Below are 25,646 nucleotides of genomic sequence, written 5' to 3'. Positions count from 1 at the left end.
TTCCTGCTTGAGTCTTTCACTGCTATTTATTCGGGGTTGTTTACTGGGGTGAAGAAGCCAGATGTCGGAGTATATTACGGACAGTCAGGAAGACTCAGACAAGGGTCAAGGACGGCTTCACCTGGCAATGCGTCAAAGCTGAGGCACCCAGCGGACGTGATACACAACACAGAGCTGGGTAAACACACTGGGCGTAGGAATCGGTAAGCTTACTCGGGAAAATTATCTGGAGTTATGAAGGTAAATATTTGAAAACCATACAAAAGTGGCAGAATTCAATAAGGCAAACATAGAAAGAACTCGCTAATTCTAGAAGGATAAGGAGAGGAGGGAAATAAGAGACGGGATGCAATTTTTCAATTACATAACTCAGTGTTTGATTCAAGGATATGAAATATACTTTTATTTATATACGCAAATATTTACTTCCAGAAAATTGCCGGGATATGCATGTTTAAATGAAATGAAACGAAATGGCTGAATTCTACAACACTGTTTCAAAATGCCAGTTCAAGAGGATTCCTTTGTAAAAATTTACCTGATGAGTGTTAAACTGTAGAAGACCTCCTTCTCCATTTGTGTGATAACAGAATTAGGAGGCATCTTTAAGTGCTACTATAATGTAAAAAGGAAACATAATACTCTATGTTGAATTTCACGTGCTTTTCCTTCTGCCCCGGTAGAGGACATACTAATAGCTCCAATTTCCGCATTATGCCAGATAGGGTAGTAGTTAAGAGTGGGAGAGAGCATCTAGTATGAAGAAAAGTAAAGCCAGGACTATCCACGTTGAAGATTAAAAACCTTCAGGTACACCTACGACTGTCAAGGGGGACCCAATGTTCCTAGGAAGACAGAAGAATTTGACTGAAATGTCAAATGTACAGGGTTCCTCAGTTTCAGAGATGAATGACTGTACAGGCCAGGTGGAACAACTGTGAATACGAAAGTTCACAAAGCTTCCCGGGAACAATATAAAGCGTGCCCTTGGCGGGAGATATTTTTAAAATTAAAAAATCACCACCCAGAGATGATTTTCTACACTCCTTTGGAAACCATGCCTTCAGCATGTTTCCGTGATAAAAGGTAGTTTATGTGAGCAAGCAATCGACAATTCTGTTTACGTTCATGTGGCATGTGTACATACAGGTGGCCGTTAGGTACCGATATTATTGCCACAAGACAGATCAGAGTAACTCCAGAAAGAAATAATCGCTGCACTGATTTCTCTAAGAGGGTTGTGGCTCAAAATTGCTTTTCTGATTTCATGGAAACAGACTGAGAACCTCCTGTATATAACCTCACATTTCAATTTTCGTTAACAAAGATATCCAATCAAAGGCTTATTTATTTCTCTCTCCTTATTCTCCAAAAGATCTAAAACAGCCACCAAGATTATATCAAACAATAAGATAAATTACTTAGGTAACTGATGGAATGACTGAACACTAAGTTGGACACGTTTACCAAGAAACAAAAGAGTCAAAACTACTTTGCATCACGTAGGACACAGATTTTACTAGATTCAATACAAGACATCACTTTACTAAATTGAAAAGAAGTGAGGATTAAATTTTCCTTACTTCCCACATGGATTCTAATTGATGCTCACTAGGTGTACACATATGAGGACTAACATGTGATAATTTGAAACATTCATTTGAGTAGAACCTTAAATCATTCTCTTTTCTATATGCTAGCAACATTCAAATTATCCTCTTCTAGCAATTTTAAAATGCCCAGCTGATTAATGTTCATGACAATCATCTCAAACTCTCTTTCAGTCCTTCATTAACATCAGGGATATGTCATTCTGAAGAATCTTTTGCACTGACTGTCTCTCGTTTCTTAATTTGCATTTATTTTTATTTTTATTTCTTTATTTTTTATTTCGGTTCATCACGGGGGTACATAAGTTCAGGTTATATACATTGTCCATGTCCCGCCCATCCCCCTGAGTCAGAGCCCCAAGGGTGTCCATTCTCCAGACAGTGTGCCTGGCACTCACCATGCAGTCATACCTCCATCCCCTCCCACCCCACCTCCCCAAGTCTTAATTTGCATTTAAAAGCATTTCCATCTAGCACTCTGGGAGGCCTGGGCTGGTGGATCCTCTGAGCTCAGGAGTTCCAGACCAGCCTCAGCAAGAGCAAGACCCCCTCTCTACTAAAAATAGAGAAAAATTAGCAGGACAACTAAAAATATACAGGAAAAAACTAGCCAGGCATATTGGCGCATGCCTGTACTCCCGGCCACTTGACAGGCTGAGGCAGGAGGATTGCTTGAGTCCAGGACTTTGAGGTTGCTGTGAGCTAGGCCGATGCCACGCCACTCTAGCCCGCTGTCTCAAAAAAAAATAATAAAAATAAAAATAAAAAATACAACCATTTTCATCATATTTTTTAATGTGGAGAGATCCTGCTCTCATTTAACTCCACTATTTCTGAGGTGTTTTTATACTAATCTGTCATATTGACGCTCTTATTCAATCATTACGTTTATCTTGCCCTTCGCACATGAATTCTTCCCCTTCATTCATTCCTCCATCCACATCTTTGTGGAGCAGCACTTTTGGGTTGCTTTCTAATTCTTTGCTCACACAGTGGCAGCCCTAAGAATTGTTTTCTCCCACCAAAGTTTATAAATCTCAATCCTGTACATCTCTCTCTCTTGTGATTACACTGGTTTCTATGATGACCTTGAGGCCATCCACTACTGTCTAGGATCCTTGTCAGCATGGTGAGGGTCAGGGGGTGGTATGTGAACAAAGCGTGGGGAAAAGAAGGGGTTTTTGTTGTTGTGGTTCCTTAAACTAACTTACCTCTGTGTGACCTTCCTCAGTTGAAGACATCAAGACAGGTTGCAGACCAGGGCCATGTGTGTCAACGAAACGAGCATGAAAGCCCTGGACTTTGACTGACGTCGGAAGGCTTTCAACCACATCTCGATGATGAGAAATACCGTCCTGTAACATGGTTTCCTTTTCTGTTCCCACACCATTATATTTGCCTTTTAGTACTGCAAAAATAAAGAGTATATGAAAATATGTGTAATTAGTTAACAAGGAAGAACACAATATAGGCAGTCTTGAAATAGCTTACCACTTTTCGTGAGTTGCTGAGAAGTGGCCTTTGGCTTCGTCAATCCTGGTTGTGCAACATTCTAGAACGAAAACCAGAAGCCTTAATAAAAATGAGTATCAACACGGGTAACTCAAGTGTAATGTTCACCATTACCAGACGAATCAACACAACGTGCACAGCTTGTGGAATCACTTCAATGTAGACCCAACACTCAATTCTGTCATTATTTAACACATATCTTCGTGTGGGGAGAGCGTTAAGGGAGCTAATACAGATGTCCTCAAAATATTATCCCCCTCATGCCTACTTCATTACTATACAAACACTATGATTCATTTAGAGTATTTTCTTAACCAGAATAACCGAGGACAAAAATTTTCCGACATAGTTGAGAGCATTTCTGAAACAACTAACATTAAGGAACTTACAGTCATCATGTGTTATATTTTTACATCCATCCACGTGATTTATATTTGTATGAATTATCTCTTGCCCATCAATATGTGGGAGTTTAGTTTTTACTAGTACCTTACCCAAAAGGATGGAGATTAAAAGTAGTATAAGACACTTCTATCTTGTTTGACAAAAAGCTACAGAGAAATGATTGTGCCCACTCAGGTCTTTGCAAGAAAGAGAGAAATAAACATTAATAAAGCTCACAGGGCACTGATGGAAGAAAGAAAGGCACACATAGCTACTACAAAGAAACCTGTAACTAAATACGGAGGCAGAGAGGGAATGAAGAGACAGACACTGAAGAAACGTCTCCTGCAAGGAAAATTTAGGTGGGTGTGAAACCATTTCAAAAGCTGTGGGCACATGGATGAACACACAAACAAAAACAAGAAACATTTCCACTCAATTATGAACGTAAATCAAGAAAGAAAAGAAAAGACATTCAGCACAATAAGATCTATAACAGAGACTTCTGTTCATAGCACATCCACAATAATACTGACTAACATTTACGTGACAGTTACTTTTTGTCTCCACTTTTGTAGACTTTAATTTATTGCTATAAAATGAGCCATTCAAGTAGCGAAACATGGTCACATACCACTATCTGAAAGCTGTAAACTTATAAATACAAAAAGAGAAAAATAGAAACAGAAGCATTCCATCAGTTTCTCCTAGGAGCAAAAAAAAAAAAATAAATGGGTAATGAGAATTCCAAACAGTAATGTGCGGCTTGTAATGATATCATGTCTTAAAGATATCTTCAGAAACCCTCACTAGAAAGAGCACAGAGGGGAATACGGGCAGAATGGCTGACTACAGATATCGGGCACCGGATCCTACGAGGAAGAACAGAAAGTCTCAGATGGTAAGGCACACCCCAGGTGTAATTCTAAGGACACAGTGCCAGAACCCACCACAGATCCCACGGGAAGAAGTCGCAGGGCAGAACAGGAAGGAGCAACGTTCTGGCAGAGAGAGACCCCGGAGGACCTGGGAGCCCCACGGAAAGGGTAGGTGGGGAGGTTTGTCTTTCCTCCCCTCACACCTCTGGCAGTCTGCAGGCCCCCAAACTGTCAGACAGCCCCTCTGCCCTCAGGAGCCCAAGCGCTGCTGCCCTCAGGGAACTGGGAGCTTCCTGAGCACAGAGCACAAGGCCGCTGGCACCCTGGAGGTCCTTCTCCCTCCCCACAGACCACAGCCCACGTGGTGGGCACCATACTGCTTTCGCACCCATTGTGTGCCTCTGTACTGCCCAGGGAGCTTCAGCCCTTCAGTTTCTCATTTCACTGGAACCGACACAAATGTGCTACACAACCCACTCAGACTGCAGCAGCCAGAGGGCACCAGTGAATCTCGGGGACCTGAGCGATCTCACAGCTGGCACATTCTGGGCAGGCTGCCTACATGTGAGAGGACAGCACCGAATCCCAGAAGGGCTCCTTGAGACACAGGTGTCAAGAATGACAGGTCTCATTCTTGTAGACCCTTCTGATCTTGCTCCTCCCTCCCTCTTCTGTCCACCGCTGCTGGCACAGCCCTGGCAGTTCCCTCAGATTTCATGCCTAGTGTAATCAGTGACATAACCAGGATGCTAACGTGTCACCTGACTTCTCCTCCGTCCAGGTACCACTGTGCAGCAGCTGCTTCTATCTAAGAGGTCAAGCCCTTTCCACAGCTGTCCCCTTACTATATACGGCGTCACTAGTTCCTACCTACCCTTGTAAAAGCACAGCAGCCACAAATATATTTAGCGCATTTTGTTTTTGAAAACAAATTCTACTCATCAAAACATCACTAAATAGAATTGCTGTTATTAAACTCTCACGCATTTACTATTCCTCACACTTTTCCATCTCCTCTTTCCTCAACATCTTGACTTGACTACCCAACATTTTAAAATCTTCAGGTTTCAGGCACTATCTTTGTTAATTCCAGCTTCCAAAACATGCTACTCCAAACTCTTTCTCTTTGAATGTCATTGGACCTTTCACACGTTCACATGTACCATGCAATTTAACATTTGGCCACGGCTTGACCCGGAAGAATTCTTTAGCTTGTAGGTCAACATACTTCAAAGCCCAAATTGATTCTTTCCCACTTCTAAGCCTTATTTTTTACCCTACAGTATGATGGCCTCTTAAAACTATGCAGCAAACGAGCAGAATTATACTGCACAGCTGTCATGTCCTCAGCACACCATTATTTTCTGACCTATAAGCTGAAAATGGTAAGAGGATCAGCCCTTTTATGCAAATGCAGAGGTCAGACTGTGACATCACACTACCCCTTCTTGGATTTTAACTTCACTCAATGCTTAGATTTTAACAGCATAACAACAACAACAACAAAACACAGTACCTCCGAATCCCAATCCCAAGGTGACGACGCTTCCTGTTCCTTCGGTCCAGACGTTAACAAGGACATCTTAGCTGTAAAATGTCATTCACAGAGTCATTTATGAGAACATGTGTGACTGTATGTTTCAAATACCTACACAAGTCTACTGCCATTCACTTTTATTTAGATGCAATAAAATTAATAGCAAAAAATTATTTCAGAATTGATGCAGATTAAAAGAACAAAAGCTAGGCCGTATGAAGGAATACAAGAAAAGAAAACTAATTACAGGAAATGATTGTTACATTTGAAACCACATACGTTAACTGGTGCCTTTATAACAGTATTTATGCATGGAAAAATCTCAGAGATATTCACTGATTTACCGCTTCTGCTATTTTCACGCGTTACAGTATAACTGACATTACTTTTTTGCTCTCGTGGAGCATTTTCAATAATACTCATACCATTTTCCTCTCTGAAACCTGCTGGCTTTGTTGTCTCCTCCTGTAAAAAAAAAAAAAAAAAAAGAAACGCACTTCAGAACACATTGTATTTATTCTCTCACTCACCCACTCACTCAGTCAGATAATACACAGTCACTGTGTCTGCCAAATCATGGGCAACATTCTGGGACAAAGCGGAACATATAAACAGAAGCAGATTCTGCCTGATATTCAAGCGGGACTTGAGATGTATGGAAGCAAATAAGAAGACAAATGGGTAAGTCACTAAGTCACCAGTTCGACAAACGGACTGAACAAAGTCTAGTGAGGGCACAAAGGAGCGAACAGTCCGTTCTAACTGGGAAACTCCAGAAACGCTACAAAGAGAGGAATGGATTTTGAAAGGCACACAAAATACAGACCGAAGGTGTGAAGAATTTCTTGACATGTGGGATCAGCACGAGGACAAGGAAGCAACCAGGCAAATAGGGGAAGCAAAATAATGTGGTAAAACTGCAAAACAGCTATAGGAAGCGGGATGGAGAGGGAAAACGGGAGAATCAGTCATGGAATGAGCATCCCCTCAATGAGGAGATGACTTACATCTTCACAAATATATTTTGAAAGGTCACCCAGGCAGCGATGGAAAGCTAAATGAACTTAGCAAGCGGGGGTGGGGGGTGGGAATCCAGAAAACAGTCTTCCAACATCATAAGTCAGAGAGTGAGTAAGCGTAATAAGATAGGAAAAATGGTGAGCAGGTAGAAGATACAGAACTTGGTGAATGACAGATTTGGCGACTGGGGGGAGGACTGGAGAGCTGGACTGTTCCTGCTTGAGTCTTTCACTGCTATTTATTCGGGGTTGTTTACTGGGGTGAAGAAGCCAGATGTCGGAGTATATTACGGACAGTCAGGAAGACTCAGACAAGGGTCAAGGACGGCTTCACCTGGCAATGCGTCAAAGCTGAGGCACCCAGCGGACGTGATACACAACACAGAGCTGGGTAAACACACTGGGCGTAGGAATCGGTAAGCTTACTCGGGAAAATTATCTGGAGTTATGAAGGTAAATATTTGAAAACCATACAAAAGTGGCAGAATTCAATAAGGCAAACATAGAAAGAACTCGCTAATTCTAGAAGGATAAGGAGAGGAGGGAAATAAGAGACGGGATGCAATTTTTCAATTACATAACTCAGTGTTTGATTCAAGGATATGAAATATACTTTTATTTATATACGCAAATATTTACTTCCAGAAAATTGCCGGGATATGCATGTTTAAATGAAATGAAACGAAATGGCTGAATTCTACAACACTGTTTCAAAATGCCAGTTCAAGAGGATTCCTTTGTAAAAATTTACCTGATGAGTGTTAAACTGTAGAAGACCTCCTTCTCCATTTGTGTGATAACAGAATTAGGAGGCATCTTTAAGTGCTACTATAATGTAAAAAGGAAACATAATACTCTATGTTGAATTTCACGTGCTTTTCCTTCTGCCCCGGTAGAGGACATACTAATAGCTCCAATTTCCGCATTATGCCAGATAGGGTAGTAGTTAAGAGTGGGAGAGAGCATCTAGTATGAAGAAAAGTAAAGCCAGGACTATCCACGTTGAAGATTAAAAACCTTCAGGTACACCTACGACTGTCAAGGGGGACCCAATGTTCCTAGGAAGACAGAAGAATTTGACTGAAATGTCAAATGTACAGGGTTCCTCAGTTTCAGAGATGAATGACTGTACAGGCCAGGTGGAACAACTGTGAATACGAAAGTTCACAAAGCTTCCCGGGAACAATATAAAGCGTGCCCTTGGCGGGAGATATTTTTAAAATTAAAAAATCACCACCCAGAGATGATTTTCTACACTCCTTTGGAAACCATGCCTTCAGCATGTTTCCGTGATAAAAGGTAGTTTATGTGAGCAAGCAATCGACAATTCTGTTTACGTTCATGTGGCATGTGTACATACAGGTGGCCGTTAGGTACCGATATTATTGCCACAAGACAGATCAGAGTAACTCCAGAAAGAAATAATCGCTGCACTGATTTCTCTAAGAGGGTTGTGGCTCAAAATTGCTTTTCTGATTTCATGGAAACAGACTGAGAACCTCCTGTATATAACCTCACATTTCAATTTTCGTTAACAAAGATATCCAATCAAAGGCTTATTTATTTCTCTCTCCTTATTCTCCAAAAGATCTAAAACAGCCACCAAGATTATATCAAACAATAAGATAAATTACTTAGGTAACTGATGGAATGACTGAACACTAAGTTGGACACGTTTACCAAGAAACAAAAGAGTCAAAACTACTTTGCATCACGTAGGACACAGATTTTACTAGATTCAATACAAGACATCACTTTACTAAATTGAAAAGAAGTGAGGATTAAATTTTCCTTACTTCCCACATGGATTCTAATTGATGCTCACTAGGTGTACACATATGAGGACTAACATGTGATAATTTGAAACATTCATTTGAGTAGAACCTTAAATCATTCTCTTTTCTATATGCTAGCAACATTCAAATTATCCTCTTCTAGCAATTTTAAAATGCCCAGCTGATTAATGTTCATGACAATCATCTCAAACTCTCTTTCAGTCCTTCATTAACATCAGGGATATGTCATTCTGAAGAATCTTTTGCACTGACTGTCTCTCGTTTCTTAATTTGCATTTATTTTTATTTTTATTTCTTTATTTTTTATTTCGGTTCATCACGGGGGTACATAAGTTCAGGTTATATACATTGTCCATGTCCCGCCCATCCCCCTGAGTCAGAGCCCCAAGGGTGTCCATTCTCCAGACAGTGTGCCTGGCACTCACCATGCAGTCATACCTCCATCCCCTCCCACCCCACCTCCCCAAGTCTTAATTTGCATTTAAAAGCATTTCCATCTAGCACTCTGGGAGGCCTGGGCTGGTGGATCCTCTGAGCTCAGGAGTTCCAGACCAGCCTCAGCAAGAGCAAGACCCCCTCTCTACTAAAAATAGAGAAAAATTAGCAGGACAACTAAAAATATACAGGAAAAAACTAGCCAGGCATATTGGCGCATGCCTGTACTCCCGGCCACTTGACAGGCTGAGGCAGGAGGATTGCTTGAGTCCAGGACTTTGAGGTTGCTGTGAGCTAGGCCGATGCCACGCCACTCTAGCCCGCTGTCTCAAAAAAAAATAATAAAAATAAAAATAAAAAATACAACCATTTTCATCATATTTTTTAATGTGGAGAGATCCTGCTCTCATTTAACTCCACTATTTCTGAGGTGTTTTTATACTAATCTGTCATATTGACGCTCTTATTCAATCATTACGTTTATCTTGCCCTTCGCACATGAATTCTTCCCCTTCATTCATTCCTCCATCCACATCTTTGTGGAGCAGCACTTTTGGGTTGCTTTCTAATTCTTTGCTCACACAGTGGCAGCCCTAAGAATTGTTTTCTCCCACCAAAGTTTATAAATCTCAATCCTGTACATCTCTCTCTCTTGTGATTACACTGGTTTCTATGATGACCTTGAGGCCATCCACTACTGTCTAGGATCCTTGTCAGCATGGTGAGGGTCAGGGGGTGGTATGTGAACAAAGCGTGGGGAAAAGAAGGGGTTTTTGTTGTTGTGGTTCCTTAAACTAACTTACCTCTGTGTGACCTTCCTCAGTTGAAGACATCAAGACAGGTTGCAGACCAGGGCCATGTGTGTCAACGAAACGAGCATGAAAGCCCTGGACTTTGACTGACGTCGGAAGGCTTTCAACCACATCTCGATGATGAGAAATACCGTCCTGTAACATGGTTTCCTTTTCTGTTCCCACACCATTATATTTGCCTTTTAGTACTGCAAAAATAAAGAGTATATGAAAATATGTGTAATTAGTTAACAAGGAAGAACACAATATAGGCAGTCTTGAAATAGCTTACCACTTTTCGTGAGTTGCTGAGAAGTGGCCTTTGGCTTCGTCAATCCTGGTTGTGCAACATTCTAGAACGAAAACCAGAAGCCTTAATAAAAATGAGTATCAACACGGGTAACTCAAGTGTAATGTTCACCATTACCAGACGAATCAACACAACGTGCACAGCTTGTGGAATCACTTCAATGTAGACCCAACACTCAATTCTGTCATTATTTAACACATATCTTCGTGTGGGGAGAGCGTTAAGGGAGCTAATACAGATGTCCTCAAAATATTATCCCCCTCATGCCTACTTCATTACTATACAAACACTATGATTCATTTAGAGTATTTTCTTAACCAGAATAACCGAGGACAAAAATTTTCCGACATAGTTGAGAGCATTTCTGAAACAACTAACATTAAGGAACTTACAGTCATCATGTGTTATATTTTTACATCCATCCACGTGATTTATATTTGTATGAATTATCTCTTGCCCATCAATATGTGGGAGTTTAGTTTTTACTAGTACCTTACCCAAAAGGATGGAGATTAAAAGTAGTATAAGACACTTCTATCTTGTTTGACAAAAAGCTACAGAGAAATGATTGTGCCCACTCAGGTCTTTGCAAGAAAGAGAGAAATAAACATTAATAAAGCTCACAGGGCACTGATGGAAGAAAGAAAGGCACACATAGCTACTACAAAGAAACCTGTAACTAAATACGGAGGCAGAGAGGGAATGAAGAGACAGACACTGAAGAAACGTCTCCTGCAAGGAAAATTTAGGTGGGTGTGAAACCATTTCAAAAGCTGTGGGCACATGGATGAACACACAAACAAAAACAAGAAACATTTCCACTCAATTATGAACGTAAATCAAGAAAGAAAAGAAAAGACATTCAGCACAATAAGATCTATAACAGAGACTTCTGTTCATAGCACATCCACAATAATACTGACTAACATTTACGTGACAGTTACTTTTTGTCTCCACTTTTGTAGACTTTAATTTATTGCTATAAAATGAGCCATTCAAGTAGCGAAACATGGTCACATACCACTATCTGAAAGCTGTAAACTTATAAATACAAAAAGAGAAAAATAGAAACAGAAGCATTCCATCAGTTTCTCCTAGGAGCAAAAAAAAAAAAAATAAATGGGTAATGAGAATTCCAAACAGTAATGTGCGGCTTGTAATGATATCATGTCTTAAAGATATCTTCAGAAACCCTCACTAGAAAGAGCACAGAGGGGAATACGGGCAGAATGGCTGACTACAGATATCGGGCACCGGATCCTACGAGGAAGAACAGAAAGTCTCAGATGGTAAGGCACACCCCAGGTGTAATTCTAAGGACACAGTGCCAGAACCCACCACAGATCCCACGGGAAGAAGTCGCAGGGCAGAACAGGAAGGAGCAACGTTCTGGCAGAGAGAGACCCCGGAGGACCTGGGAGCCCCACGGAAAGGGTAGGTGGGGAGGTTTGTCTTTCCTCCCCTCACACCTCTGGCAGTCTGCAGGCCCCCAAACTGTCAGACAGCCCCTCTGCCCTCAGGAGCCCAAGCGCTGCTGCCCTCAGGGAACTGGGAGCTTCCTGAGCACAGAGCACAAGGCCGCTGGCACCCTGGAGGTCCTTCTCCCTCCCCACAGACCACAGCCCACGTGGTGGGCACCATACTGCTTTCGCACCCATTGTGTGCCTCTGTACTGCCCAGGGAGCTTCAGCCCTTCAGTTTCTCATTTCACTGGAACCGACACAAATGTGCTACACAACCCACTCAGACTGCAGCAGCCAGAGGGCACCAGTGAATCTCGGGGACCTGAGCGATCTCACAGCTGGCACATTCTGGGCAGGCTGCCTACATGTGAGAGGACAGCACCGAATCCCAGAAGGGCTCCTTGAGACACAGGTGTCAAGAATGACAGGTCTCATTCTTGTAGACCCTTCTGATCTTGCTCCTCCCTCCCTCTTCTGTCCACCGCTGCTGGCACAGCCCTGGCAGTTCCCTCAGATTTCATGCCTAGTGTAATCAGTGACATAACCAGGATGCTAACGTGTCACCTGACTTCTCCTCCGTCCAGGTACCACTGTGCAGCAGCTGCTTCTATCTAAGAGGTCAAGCCCTTTCCACAGCTGTCCCCTTACTATATACGGCGTCACTAGTTCCTACCTACCCTTGTAAAAGCACAGCAGCCACAAATATATTTAGCGCATTTTGTTTTTGAAAACAAATTCTACTCATCAAAACATCACTAAATAGAATTGCTGTTATTAAACTCTCACGCATTTACTATTCCTCACACTTTTCCATCTCCTCTTTCCTCAACATCTTGACTTGACTACCCAACATTTTAAAATCTTCAGGTTTCAGGCACTATCTTTGTTAATTCCAGCTTCCAAAACATGCTACTCCAAACTCTTTCTCTTTGAATGTCATTGGACCTTTCACACGTTCACATGTACCATGCAATTTAACATTTGGCCACGGCTTGACCCGGAAGAATTCTTTAGCTTGTAGGTCAACATACTTCAAAGCCCAAATTGATTCTTTCCCACTTCTAAGCCTTATTTTTTACCCTACAGTATGATGGCCTCTTAAAACTATGCAGCAAACGAGCAGAATTATACTGCACAGCTGTCATGTCCTCAGCACACCATTATTTTCTGACCTATAAGCTGAAAATGGTAAGACGATCAGCCCTTTTATGCAAATGCAGAGGTCAGACTGTGACATCACACTACCCCTTCTTGGATTTTAACTTCACTCAATGCTTAGATTTTAACAGCATAACAACAACAACAACAAAACACAGTACCTCCGAATCCCAATCCCAAGGTGACGACGCTTCCTGTTCCTTCGGTCCAGACGTTAACAAGGACATCTTAGCTGTAAAATGTCATTCACAGAGTCATTTATGAGAACATGTGTGACTGTATGTTTCAAATACCTACACAAGTCTACTGCCATTCACTTTTATTTAGATGCAATAAAATTAATAGCAAAAAATTATTTCAGAATTGATGCAGATTAAAAGAACAAAAGCTAGGCCGTATGAAGGAATACAAGAAAAGAAAACTAATTACAGGAAATGATTGTTACATTTGAAACCACATACGTTAACTGGTGCCTTTATAACAGTATTTATGCATGGAAAAATCTCAGAGATATTCACTGATTTACCGCTTCTGCTATTTTCACGCGTTACAGTATAACTGACATTACTTTTTTGCTCTCGTGGAGCATTTTCAATAATACTCATACCATTTTCCTCTCTGAAACCTGCTGGCTTTGTTGTCTCCTCCTGTAAAAAAAAAAAAAAAAAAAGAAACGCACTTCAGAACACATTGTATTTATTCTCTCACTCACCCACTCACTCAGTCAGATAATACACAGTCACTGTGTCTGCCAAATCATGGGCAACATTCTGGGACAAAGCGGAACATATAAACAGAAGCAGATTCTGCCTGATATTCAAGCGGGACTTGAGATGTATGGAAGCAAATAAGAAGACAAATGGGTAAGTCACTAAGTCACCAGTTCGACAAACGGACTGAACAAAGTCTAGTGAGGGCACAAAGGAGCGAACAGTCCGTTCTAACTGGGAAACTCCAGAAACGCTACAAAGAGAGGAATGGATTTTGAAAGGCACACAAAATACAGACCGAAGGTGTGAAGAATTTCTTGACATGTGGGATCAGCACGAGGACAAGGAAGCAACCAGGCAAATAGGGGAAGCAAAATAATGTGGTAAAACTGCAAAACAGCTATAGGAAGCGGGATGGAGAGGGAAAACGGGAGAATCAGTCATGGAATGAGCATCCCCTCAATGAGGAGATGACTTACATCTTCACAAATATATTTTGAAAGGTCACCCAGGCAGCGATGGAAAGCTAAATGAACTTAGCAAGCGGGGGTGGGGGGTGGGAATCCAGAAAACAGTCTTCCAACATCATAAGTCAGAGAGTGAGTAAGCGTAATAAGATAGGAAAAATGGTGAGCAGGTAGAAGATACAGAACTTGGTGAATGACAGATTTGGCGACTGGGGGGAGGACTGGAGAGCTGGACTGTTCCTGCTTGAGTCTTTCACTGCTATTTATTCGGGGTTGTTTACTGGGGTGAAGAAGCCAGATGTCGGAGTATATTACGGACAGTCAGGAAGACTCAGACAAGGGTCAAGGACGGCTTCACCTGGCAATGCGTCAAAGCTGAGGCACCCAGCGGACGTGATACACAACACAGAGCTGGGTAAACACACTGGGCGTAGGAATCGGTAAGCTTACTCGGGAAAATTATCTGGAGTTATGAAGGTAAATATTTGAAAACCATACAAAAGTGGCAGAATTCAATAAGGCAAACATAGAAAGAACTCGCTAATTCTAGAAGGATAAGGAGAGGAGGGAAATAAGAGACGGGATGCAATTTTTCAATTACATAACTCAGTGTTTGATTCAAGGATATGAAATATACTTTTATTTATATACGCAAATATTTACTTCCAGAAAATTGCCGGGATATGCATGTTTAAATGAAATGAAACGAAATGGCTGAATTCTACAACACTGTTTCAAAATGCCAGTTCAAGAGGATTCCTTTGTAAAAATTTACCTGATGAGTGTTAAACTGTAGAAGACCTCCTTCTCCATTTGTGTGATAACAGAATTAGGAGGCATCTTTAAGTGCTACTATAATGTAAAAAGGAAACATAATACTCTATGTTGAATTTCACGTGCTTTTCCTTCTGCCCCGGTAGAGGACATACTAATAGCTCCAATTTCCGCATTATGCCAGATAGGGTAGTAGTTAAGAGTGGGAGAGAGCATCTAGTATGAAGAAAAGTAAAGCCAGGACTATCCACGTTGAAGATTAAAAACCTTCAGGTACACCTACGACTGTCAAGGGGGACCCAATGTTCCTAGGAAGACAGAAGAATTTGACTGAAATGTCAAATGTACAGGGTTCCTCAGTTTCAGAGATGAATGACTGTACAGGCCAGGTGGAACAACTGTGAATACGAAAGTTCACAAAGCTTCCCGGGAACAATATAAAGCGTGCCCTTGGCGGGAGATATTTTTAAAATTAAAAAATCACCACCCAGAGATGATTTTCTACACTCCTTTGGAAACCATGCCTTCAGCATGTTTCCGTGATAAAAGGTAGTTTATGTGAGCAAGCAATCGACAATTCTGTTTACGTTCATGTGGCATGTGTACATACAGGTGGCCGTTAGGTACCGATATTATTGCCACAAGACAGATCAGAGTAACTCCAGAAAGAAATAATCGCTGCACTGATTTCTCTAAGAGGGTTGTGGCTCAAAATTGCTTTTCTGATTTCATGGAAACAGACTGAGAACCTCCTGTATATAACCTCACATTTCAATTTTCGTTAACAAAGATATCCAATCAAAGGCTTATTTATTTCTCTCTCCTTATTCTCCAAAAGATCTAAAACAGCCACCAAGATTATATCAAACAATAAGATAAATTACTTAGGTAACTGATGGAATGACTGAACACTAAGTTGGACACGTTTACCAAGAAACAAAAGAGTCAAAACTACTTTGCATCACGTAGGACACAGATTTTACTAGATTCAATACAAGACATCACTTTACTAAATTGAAAAGAAGTGAGGATTAAATTTTCCTTACTTCCCACATGGATTCTAATTGATGCTCACTAGGTGTACACATATGAGGACTAACATGTGATAATTTGAAACATTCATTTGAGTAGAACCTTAAATCATTCTCTTTTCTATATGCTAGCAACATTCAAATTATCCTCTTCTAGCAATTTTAAAATGCCCAGCTGATTAATGTTCATGACAATCATCTCAAACTCTCTTTCAGTCCTTCATTAACATCAGGGATATGTCATTCTGAAGAATCTTTTGCACTGACTGTCTCTCGTTTCTTAATTTGCATTTATTTTTATTTTTATTTCTTTATTTTTTATTTCGGTTCATCACGGGGGTACATAAGTTCAGGTTATATACATTGTCCATGTCCCGCCCATCCCCCTGAGTCAGAGCCCCAAGGGTGTCCATTCTCCAGACAGTGTGCCTGGCACTCACCATGCAGTCATACCTCCATCCCCTCCCACCCCACCTCCCCAAGTCTTAATTTGCATTTAAAAGCATTTCCATCTAGCACTCTGGGAGGCCTGGGCTGGTGGATCCTCTGAGCTCAGGAGTTCCAGACCAGCCTCAGCAAGAGCAAGACCCCCTCTCTACTAAAAATAGAGAAAAATTAGCAGGACAACTAAAAATATACAGGAAAAAACTAGCCAGGCATATTGGCGCATGCCTGTACTCCCGGCCACTTGACAGGCTGAGGCAGGAGGATTGCTTGAGTCCAGGACTTTGAGGTTGCTGTGAGCTAGGCCGATGCCACGCCACTCTAGCCCGCTGTCTCAAAAAAAAATAATAAAAATAAAAATAAAAAATACAACCATTTTCATCATATTTTTTAATGTGGAGAGATCCTGCTCTCATTTAACTCCACTATTTCTGAGGTGTTTTTATACTAATCTGTCATATTGACGCTCTTATTCAATCATTACGTTTATCTTGCCCTTCGCACATGAATTCTTCCCCTTCATTCATTCCTCCATCCACATCTTTGTGGAGCAGCACTTTTGGGTTGCTTTCTAATTCTTTGCTCACACAGTGGCAGCCCTAAGAATTGTTTTCTCCCACCAAAGTTTATAAATCTCAATCCTGTACATCTCTCTCTCTTGTGATTACACTGGTTTCTATGATGACCTTGAGGCCATCCACTACTGTCTAGGATCCTTGTCAGCATGGTGAGGGTCAGGGGGTGGTATGTGAACAAAGCGTGGGGAAAAGAAGGGGTTTTTGTTGTTGTGGTTCCTTAAACTAACTTACCTCTGTGTGACCTTCCTCAGTTGAAGACATCAAGACAGGTTGCAGACCAGGGCCATGTGTGTCAACGAAACGAGCATGAAAGCCCTGGACTTTGACTGACGTCGGAAGGCTTTCAACCACATCTCGATGATGAGAAATACCGTCCTGTAACATGGTTTCCTTTTCTGTTCCCACACCATTATATTTGCCTTTTAGTACTGCAAAAATAAAGAGTATATGAAAATATGTGTAATTAGTTAACAAGGAAGAACACAATATAGGCAGTCTTGAAATAGCTTACCACTTTTCGTGAGTTGCTGAGAAGTGGCCTTTGGCTTCGTCAATCCTGGTTGTGCAACATTCTAGAACGAAAACCAGAAGCCTTAATAAAAATGAGTATCAACACGGGTAACTCAAGTGTAATGTTCACCATTACCAGACGAATCAACACAACGTGCACAGCTTGTGGAATCACTTCAATGTAGACCCAACACTCAATTCTGTCATTATTTAACACATATCTTCGTGTGGGGAGAGCGTTAAGGGAGCTAATACAGATGTCCTCAAAATATTATCCCCCTCATGCCTACTTCATTACTATACAAACACTATGATTCATTTAGAGTATTTTCTTAACCAGAATAACCGAGGACAAAAATTTTCCGACATAGTTGAGAGCATTTCTGAAACAACTAACATTAAGGAACTTACAGTCATCATGTGTTATATTTTTACATCCATCCACGTGATTTATATTTGTATGAATTATCTCTTGCCCATCAATATGTGGGAGTTTAGTTTTTACTAGTACCTTACCCAAAAGGATGGAGATTAAAAGTAGTATAAGACACTTCTATCTTGTTTGACAAAAAGCTACAGAGAAATGATTGTGCCCACTCAGGTCTTTGCAAGAAAGAGAGAAATAAACATTAATAAAGCTCACAGGGCACTGATGGAAGAAAGAAAGGCACACATAGCTACTACAAAGAAACCTGTAACTAAATACGGAGGCAGAGAGGGAATGAAGAGACAGACACTGAAGAAACGTCTCCTGCAAGGAAAATTTAGGTGGGTGTGAAACCATTTCAAAAGCTGTGGGCACATGGATGAACACACAAACAAAAACAAGAAACATTTCCACTCAATTATGAACGTAAATCAAGAAAGAAAAGAAAAGACATTCAGCACAATAAGATCTATAACAGAGACTTCTGTTCATAGCACATCCACAATAATACTGACTAACATTTACGTGACAGTTACTTTTTGTCTCCACTTTTGTAGACTTTAATTTATTGCTATAAAATGAGCCATTCAAGTAGCGAAACATGGTCACATACCACTATCTGAAAGCTGTAAACTTATAAATACAAAAAGAGAAAAATAGAAACAGAAGCATTCCATCAGTTTCTCCTAGGAGCAAAAAAAAAAAAAATAAATGGGTAATGAGAATTCCAAACAGTAATGTGCGGCTTGTAATGATATCATGTCTTAAAGATATCTTCAGAAACCCTCACTAGAAAGAGCACAGAGGGGAATACGGGCAGAATGGCTGACTACAGATATCGGGCACCGGATCCTACGAGGAAGAACAGAAAGTCTCAGATGGTAAGGCACACCCCAGGTGTAATTCTAAGGACACAGTGCCAGAACCCACCACAGATCCCACGGGAAGAAGTCGCAGGGCAGAACAGGAAGGAGCAACGTTCTGGCAGAGAGAGACCCCGGAGGACCTGGGAGCCCCACGGAAAGGGTAGGTGGGGAGGTTTGTCTTTCCTCCCCTCACACCTCTGGCAGTCTGCAGGCCCCCAAACTGTCAGACAGCCCCTCTGCCCTCAGGAGCCCAAGCGCTGCTGCCCTCAGGGAACTGGGAGCTTCCTGAGCACAGAGCACAAGGCCGCTGGCACCCTGGAGGTCCTTCTCCCTCCCCACAGACCACAGCCCACGTGGTGGGCACCATACTGCTTTCGCACCCATTGTGTGCCTCTGTACTGCCCAGGGAGCTTCAGCCCTTCAGTTTCTCATTTCACTGGAACCGACACAAATGTGCTACACAACCCACTCAGACTGCAGCAGCCAGAGGGCACCAGTGAATCTCGGGGACCTGAGCGATCTCACAGCTGGCACATTCTGGGCAGGCTGCCTACATGTGAGAGGACAGCACCGAATCCCAGAAGGGCTCCTTGAGACACAGGTGTCAAGAATGACAGGTCTCATTCTTGTAGACCCTTCTCATCTTGCTCCTCCCTCCCTCTTCTGTCCACCGCTGCTGGCACAGCCCTGGCAGTTCCCTCAGATTTCATGCCTAGTGTAATCAGTGACATAACCAGGATGCTAACGTGTCACCTGACTTCTCCTCCGTCCAGGTACCACTGTGCAGCAGCTGCTTCTATCTAAGAGGTCAAGCCCTTTCCACAGCTGTCCCCTTACTATATACGGCGTCACTAGTTCCTACCTACCCTTGTAAAAGCACAGCAGCCACAAATATATTTAGCGCATTTTGTTTTTGAAAACAAATTCTACTCATCAAAACATCACTAAATAGAATTGCTGTTATTAAACTCTCACGCATTTACTATTCCTCACACTTTTCCATCTCCTCTTTCCTCAACATCTTGACTTGACTACCCAACATTTTAAAATCTTCAGGTTTCAGGCACTATCTTTGTTAATTCCAGCTTCCAAAACATGCTACTCCAAACTCTTTCTCTTTGAATGTCATTGGACCTTTCACACGTTCACATGTACCATGCAATTTAACATTTGGCCACGGCTTGACCCGGAAGAATTCTTTAGCTTGTAGGTCAACATACTTCAAAGCCCAAATTGATTCTTTCCCACTTCTAAGCCTTATTTTTTACCCTACAGTATGATGGCCTCTTAAAACTATGCAGCAAACGAGCAGAATTATACTGCACAGCTGTCATGTCCTCAGCACACCATTATTTTCTGACCTATAAGCTGAAAATGGTAAGAGGATCAGCCCTTTTATGCAAATGCAGAGGTCAGACTGTGACATCACACTACCCCTTCTTGGATTTTAACTTCACTCAATGCTTAGATTTTAACAGCATAACAACAACAACAACAAAACACAGTACCTCCGAATCCCAATCCCAAGGTGACGACGCTTCCTGTTCCTTCGGTCCAGACGTTAACAAGGACATCTTAGCTGTAAAATGTCATTCACAGAGTCATTTATGAGAACATGTGTGACTGTATGTTTCAAATACCTACACAAGTCTACTGCCATTCACTTTTATTTAGATGCAATAAAATTAATAGCAAAAAATTATTTCAGAATTGATGCAGATTAAAAGAACAAAAGCTAGGCCGTATGAAGGAATACAAGAAAAGAAAACTAATTACAGGAAATGATTGTTACATTTGAAACCACATACGTTAACTGGTGCCTTTATAACAGTATTTATGCATGGAAAAATCTCAGAGATATTCACTGATTTACCGCTTCTGCTATTTTCACGCGTTACAGTATAACTGACATTACTTTTTTGCTCTCGTGGAGCATTTTCAATAATACTCATACCATTTTCCTCTCTGAAACCTGCTGGCTTTGTTGTCTCCTCCTGTAAAAAAAAAAAAAAAAAAAGAAACGCACTTCAGAACACATTGTATTTATTCTCTCACTCACCCACTCACTCAGTCAGATAATACACAGTCACTGTGTCTGCCAAATCATGGGCAACATTCTGGGACAAAGCGGAACATATAAACAGAAGCAGATTCTGCCTGATATTCAAGCGGGACTTGAGATGTATGGAAGCAAATAAGAAGACAAATGGGTAAGTCACTAAGTCACCAGTTCGACAAACGGACTGAACAAAGTCTAGTGAGGGCACAAAGGAGCGAACAGTCCGTTCTAACTGGGAAACTCCAGAAACGCTACAAAGAGAGGAATGGATTTTGAAAGGCACACAAAATACAGACCGAAGGTGTGAAGAATTTCTTGACATGTGGGATCAGCACGAGGACAAGGAAGCAACCAGGCAAATAGGGGAAGCAAAATAATGTGGTAAAACTGCAAAACAGCTATAGGAAGCGGGATGGAGAGGGAAAACGGGAGAATCAGTCATGGAATGAGCATCCCCTCAATGAGGAGATGACTTACATCTTCACAAATATATTTTGAAAGGTCACCCAGGCAGCGATGGAAAGCTAAATGAACTTAGCAAGCGGGGGTGGGGGGTGGGAATCCAGAAAACAGTCTTCCAACATCATAAGTCAGAGAGTGAGTAAGCGTAATAAGATAGGAAAAATGGTGAGCAGGTAGAAGATACAGAACTTGGTGAATGACAGATTTGGCGACTGGGGGGAGGACTGGAGAGCTGGACTGTTCCTGCTTGAGTCTTTCACTGCTATTTATTCGGGGTTGTTTACTGGGGTGAAGAAGCCAGATGTCGGAGTATATTACGGACAGTCAGGAAGACTCAGACAAGGGTCAAGGACGGCTTCACCTGGCAATGCGTCAAAGCTGAGGCACCCAGCGGACGTGATACACAACACAGAGCTGGGTAAACACACTGGGCGTAGGAATCGGTAAGCTTACTCGGGAAAATTATCTGGAGTTATGAAGGTAAATATTTGAAAACCATACAAAAGTGGCAGAATTCAATAAGGCAAACATAGAAAGAACTCGCTAATTCTAGAAGGATAAGGAGAGGAGGGAAATAAGAGACGGGATGCAATTTTTCAATTACATAACTCAGTGTTTGATTCAAGGATATGAAATATACTTTTATTTATATACGCAAATATTTACTTCCAGAAAATTGCCGGGATATGCATGTTTAAATGAAATGAAACGAAATGGCTGAATTCTACAACACTGTTTCAAAATGCCAGTTCAAGAGGATTCCTTTGTAAAAATTTACCTGATGAGTGTTAAACTGTAGAAGACCTCCTTCTCCATTTGTGTGATAACAGAATTAGGAGGCATCTTTAAGTGCTACTATAATGTAAAAAGGAAACATAATACTCTATGTTGAATTTCACGTGCTTTTCCTTCTGCCCCGGTAGAGGACATACTAATAGCTCCAATTTCCGCATTATGCCAGATAGGGTAGTAGTTAAGAGTGGGAGAGAGCATCTAGTATGAAGAAAAGTAAAGCCAGGACTATCCACGTTGAAGATTAAAAACCTTCAGGTACACCTACGACTGTCAAGGGGGACCCAATGTTCCTAGGAAGACAGAAGAATTTGACTGAAATGTCAAATGTACAGGGTTCCTCAGTTTCAGAGATGAATGACTGTACAGGCCAGGTGGAACAACTGTGAATACGAAAGTTCACAAAGCTTCCCGGGAACAATATAAAGCGTGCCCTTGGCGGGAGATATTTTTAAAATTAAAAAATCACCACCCAGAGATGATTTTCTACACTCCTTTGGAAACCATGCCTTCAGCATGTTTCCGTGATAAAAGGTAGTTTATGTGAGCAAGCAATCGACAATTCTGTTTACGTTCATGTGGCATGTGTACATACAGGTGGCCGTTAGGTACCGATATTATTGCCACAAGACAGATCAGAGTAACTCCAGAAAGAAATAATCGCTGCACTGATTTCTCTAAGAGGGTTGTGGCTCAAAATTGCTTTTCTGATTTCATGGAAACAGACTGAGAACCTCCTGTATATAACCTCACATTTCAATTTTCGTTAACAAAGATATCCAATCAAAGGCTTATTTATTTCTCTCTCCTTATTCTCCAAAAGATCTAAAACAGCCACCAAGATTATATCAAACAATAAGATAAATTACTTAGGTAACTGATGGAATGACTGAACACTAAGTTGGACACGTTTACCAAGAAACAAAAGAGTCAAAACTACTTTGCATCACGTAGGACACAGATTTTACTAGATTCAATACAAGACATCACTTTACTAAATTGAAAAGAAGTGAGGATTAAATTTTCCTTACTTCCCACATGGATTCTAATTGATGCTCACTAGGTGTACACATATGAGGACTAACATGTGATAATTTGAAACATTCATTTGAGTAGAACCTTAAATCATTCTCTTTTCTATATGCTAGCAACATTCAAATTATCCTCTTCTAGCAATTTTAAAATGCCCAGCTGATTAATGTTCATGACAATCATCTCAAACTCTCTTTCAGTCCTTCATTAACATCAGGGATATGTCATTCTGAAGAATCTTTTGCACTGACTGTCTCTCGTTTCTTAATTTGCATTTATTTTTATTTTTATTTCTTTATTTTTTATTTCGGTTCATCACGGGGGTACATAAGTTCAGGTTATATACATTGTCCATGTCCCGCCCATCCCCCTGAGTCAGAGCCCCAAGGGTGTCCATTCTCCAGACAGTGTGCCTGGCACTCACCATGCAGTCATACCTCCATCCCCTCCCACCCCACCTCCCCAAGTCTTAATTTGCATTTAAAAGCATTTCCATCTAGCACTCTGGGAGGCCTGGGCTGGTGGATCCTCTGAGCTCAGGAGTTCCAGACCAGCCTCAGCAAGAGCAAGACCCCCTCTCTACTAAAAATAGAGAAAAATTAGCAGGACAACTAAAAATATACAGGAAAAAACTAGCCAGGCATATTGGCGCATGCCTGTACTCCCGGCCACTTGACAGGCTGAGGCAGGAGGATTGCTTGAGTCCAGGACTTTGAGGTTGCTGTGAGCTAGGCCGATGCCACGCCACTCTAGCCCGCTGTCTCAAAAAAAAAATAATAAAAATAAAAATAAAAAATACAACCATTTTCATCATATTTTTTAATGTGGAGAGATCCTGCTCTCATTTAACTCCACTATTTCTGAGGTGTTTTTATACTAATCTGTCATATTGACGCTCTTATTCAATCATTACGTTTATCTTGCCCTTCGCACATGAATTCTTCCCCTTCATTCATTCCTCCATCCACATCTTTGTGGAGCAGCACTTTTGGGTTGCTTTCTAATTCTTTGCTCACACAGTGGCAGCCCTAAGAATTGTTTTCTCCCACCAAAGTTTATAAATCTCAATCCTGTACATCTCTCTCTCTTGTGATTACACTGGTTTCTATGATGACCTTGAGGCCATCCACTACTGTCTAGGATCCTTGTCAGCATGGTGAGGGTCAGGGGGTGGTATGTGAACAAAGCGTGGGGAAAAGAAGGGGTTTTTGTTGTTGTGGTTCCTTAAACTAACTTACCTCTGTGTGACCTTCCTCAGTTGAAGACATCAAGACAGGTTGCAGACCAGGGCCATGTGTGTCAACGAAACGAGCATGAAAGCCCTGGACTTTGACTGACGTCGGAAGGCTTTCAACCACATCTCGATGATGAGAAATACCGTCCTGTAACATGGTTTCCTTTTCTGTTCCCACACCATTATATTTGCCTTTTAGTACTGCAAAAATAAAGAGTATATGAAAATATGTGTAATTAGTTAACAAGGAAGAACACAATATAGGCAGTCTTGAAATAGCTTACCACTTTTCGTGAGTTGCTGAGAAGTGGCCTTTGGCTTCGTCAATCCTGGTTGTGCAACATTCTAGAACGAAAACCAGAAGCCTTAATAAAAATGAGTATCAACACGGGTAACTCAAGTGTAATGTTCACCATTACCAGACGAATCAACACAACGTGCACAGCTTGTGGAATCACTTCAATGTAGACCCAACACTCAATTCTGTCATTATTTAACACATATCTTCGTGTGGGGAGAGCGTTAAGGGAGCTAATACAGATGTCCTCAAAATATTATCCCCCTCATGCCTACTTCATTACTATACAAACACTATGATTCATTTAGAGTATTTTCTTAACCAGAATAACCGAGGACAAAAATTTTCCGACATAGTTGAGAGCATTTCTGAAACAACTAACATTAAGGAACTTACAGTCATCATGTGTTATATTTTTACATCCATCCACGTGATTTATATTTGTATGAATTATCTCTTGCCCATCAATATGTGGGAGTTTAGTTTTTACTAGTACCTTACCCAAAAGGATGGAGATTAAAAGTAGTATAAGACACTTCTATCTTGTTTGACAAAAAGCTACAGAGAAATGATTGTGCCCACTCAGGTCTTTGCAAGAAAGAGAGAAATAAACATTAATAAAGCTCACAGGGCACTGATGGAAGAAAGAAAGGCACACATAGCTACTACAAAGAAACCTGTAACTAAATACGGAGGCAGAGAGGGAATGAAGAGACAGACACTGAAGAAACGTCTCCTGCAAGGAAATTTAGGTGGGTGTGAAACCATTTCAAAAGCTGTGGGCACATGGATGAACACACAAACAAAAACAAGAAACATTTCCACTCAATTATGAACGTAAATCAAGAAAGAAAAGAAAAGACATTCAGCACAATAAGATCTATAACAGAGACTTCTGTTCATAGCACATCCACAATAATACTGACTAACATTTACGTGACAGTTACTTTTTGTCTCCACTTTTGTAGACTTTAATTTATTGCTATAAAATGAGCCATTCAAGTAGCGAAACATGGTCACATACCACTATCTGAAAGCTGTAAACTTATAAATACAAAAAGAGAAAAAT

The sequence above is a fragment of the Lemur catta genome, chromosome 24 (genome assembly GCF_020740605.2).
Source record: "Lemur catta isolate mLemCat1 chromosome 24, mLemCat1.pri, whole genome shotgun sequence".
Classification (NCBI taxonomy): Eukaryota; Metazoa; Chordata; class Mammalia; order Primates; family Lemuridae; genus Lemur; species Lemur catta.
The sequence above is the reverse complement of the archived record's forward strand: the minus strand, read 5'-3'. Positions refer to the sequence as shown.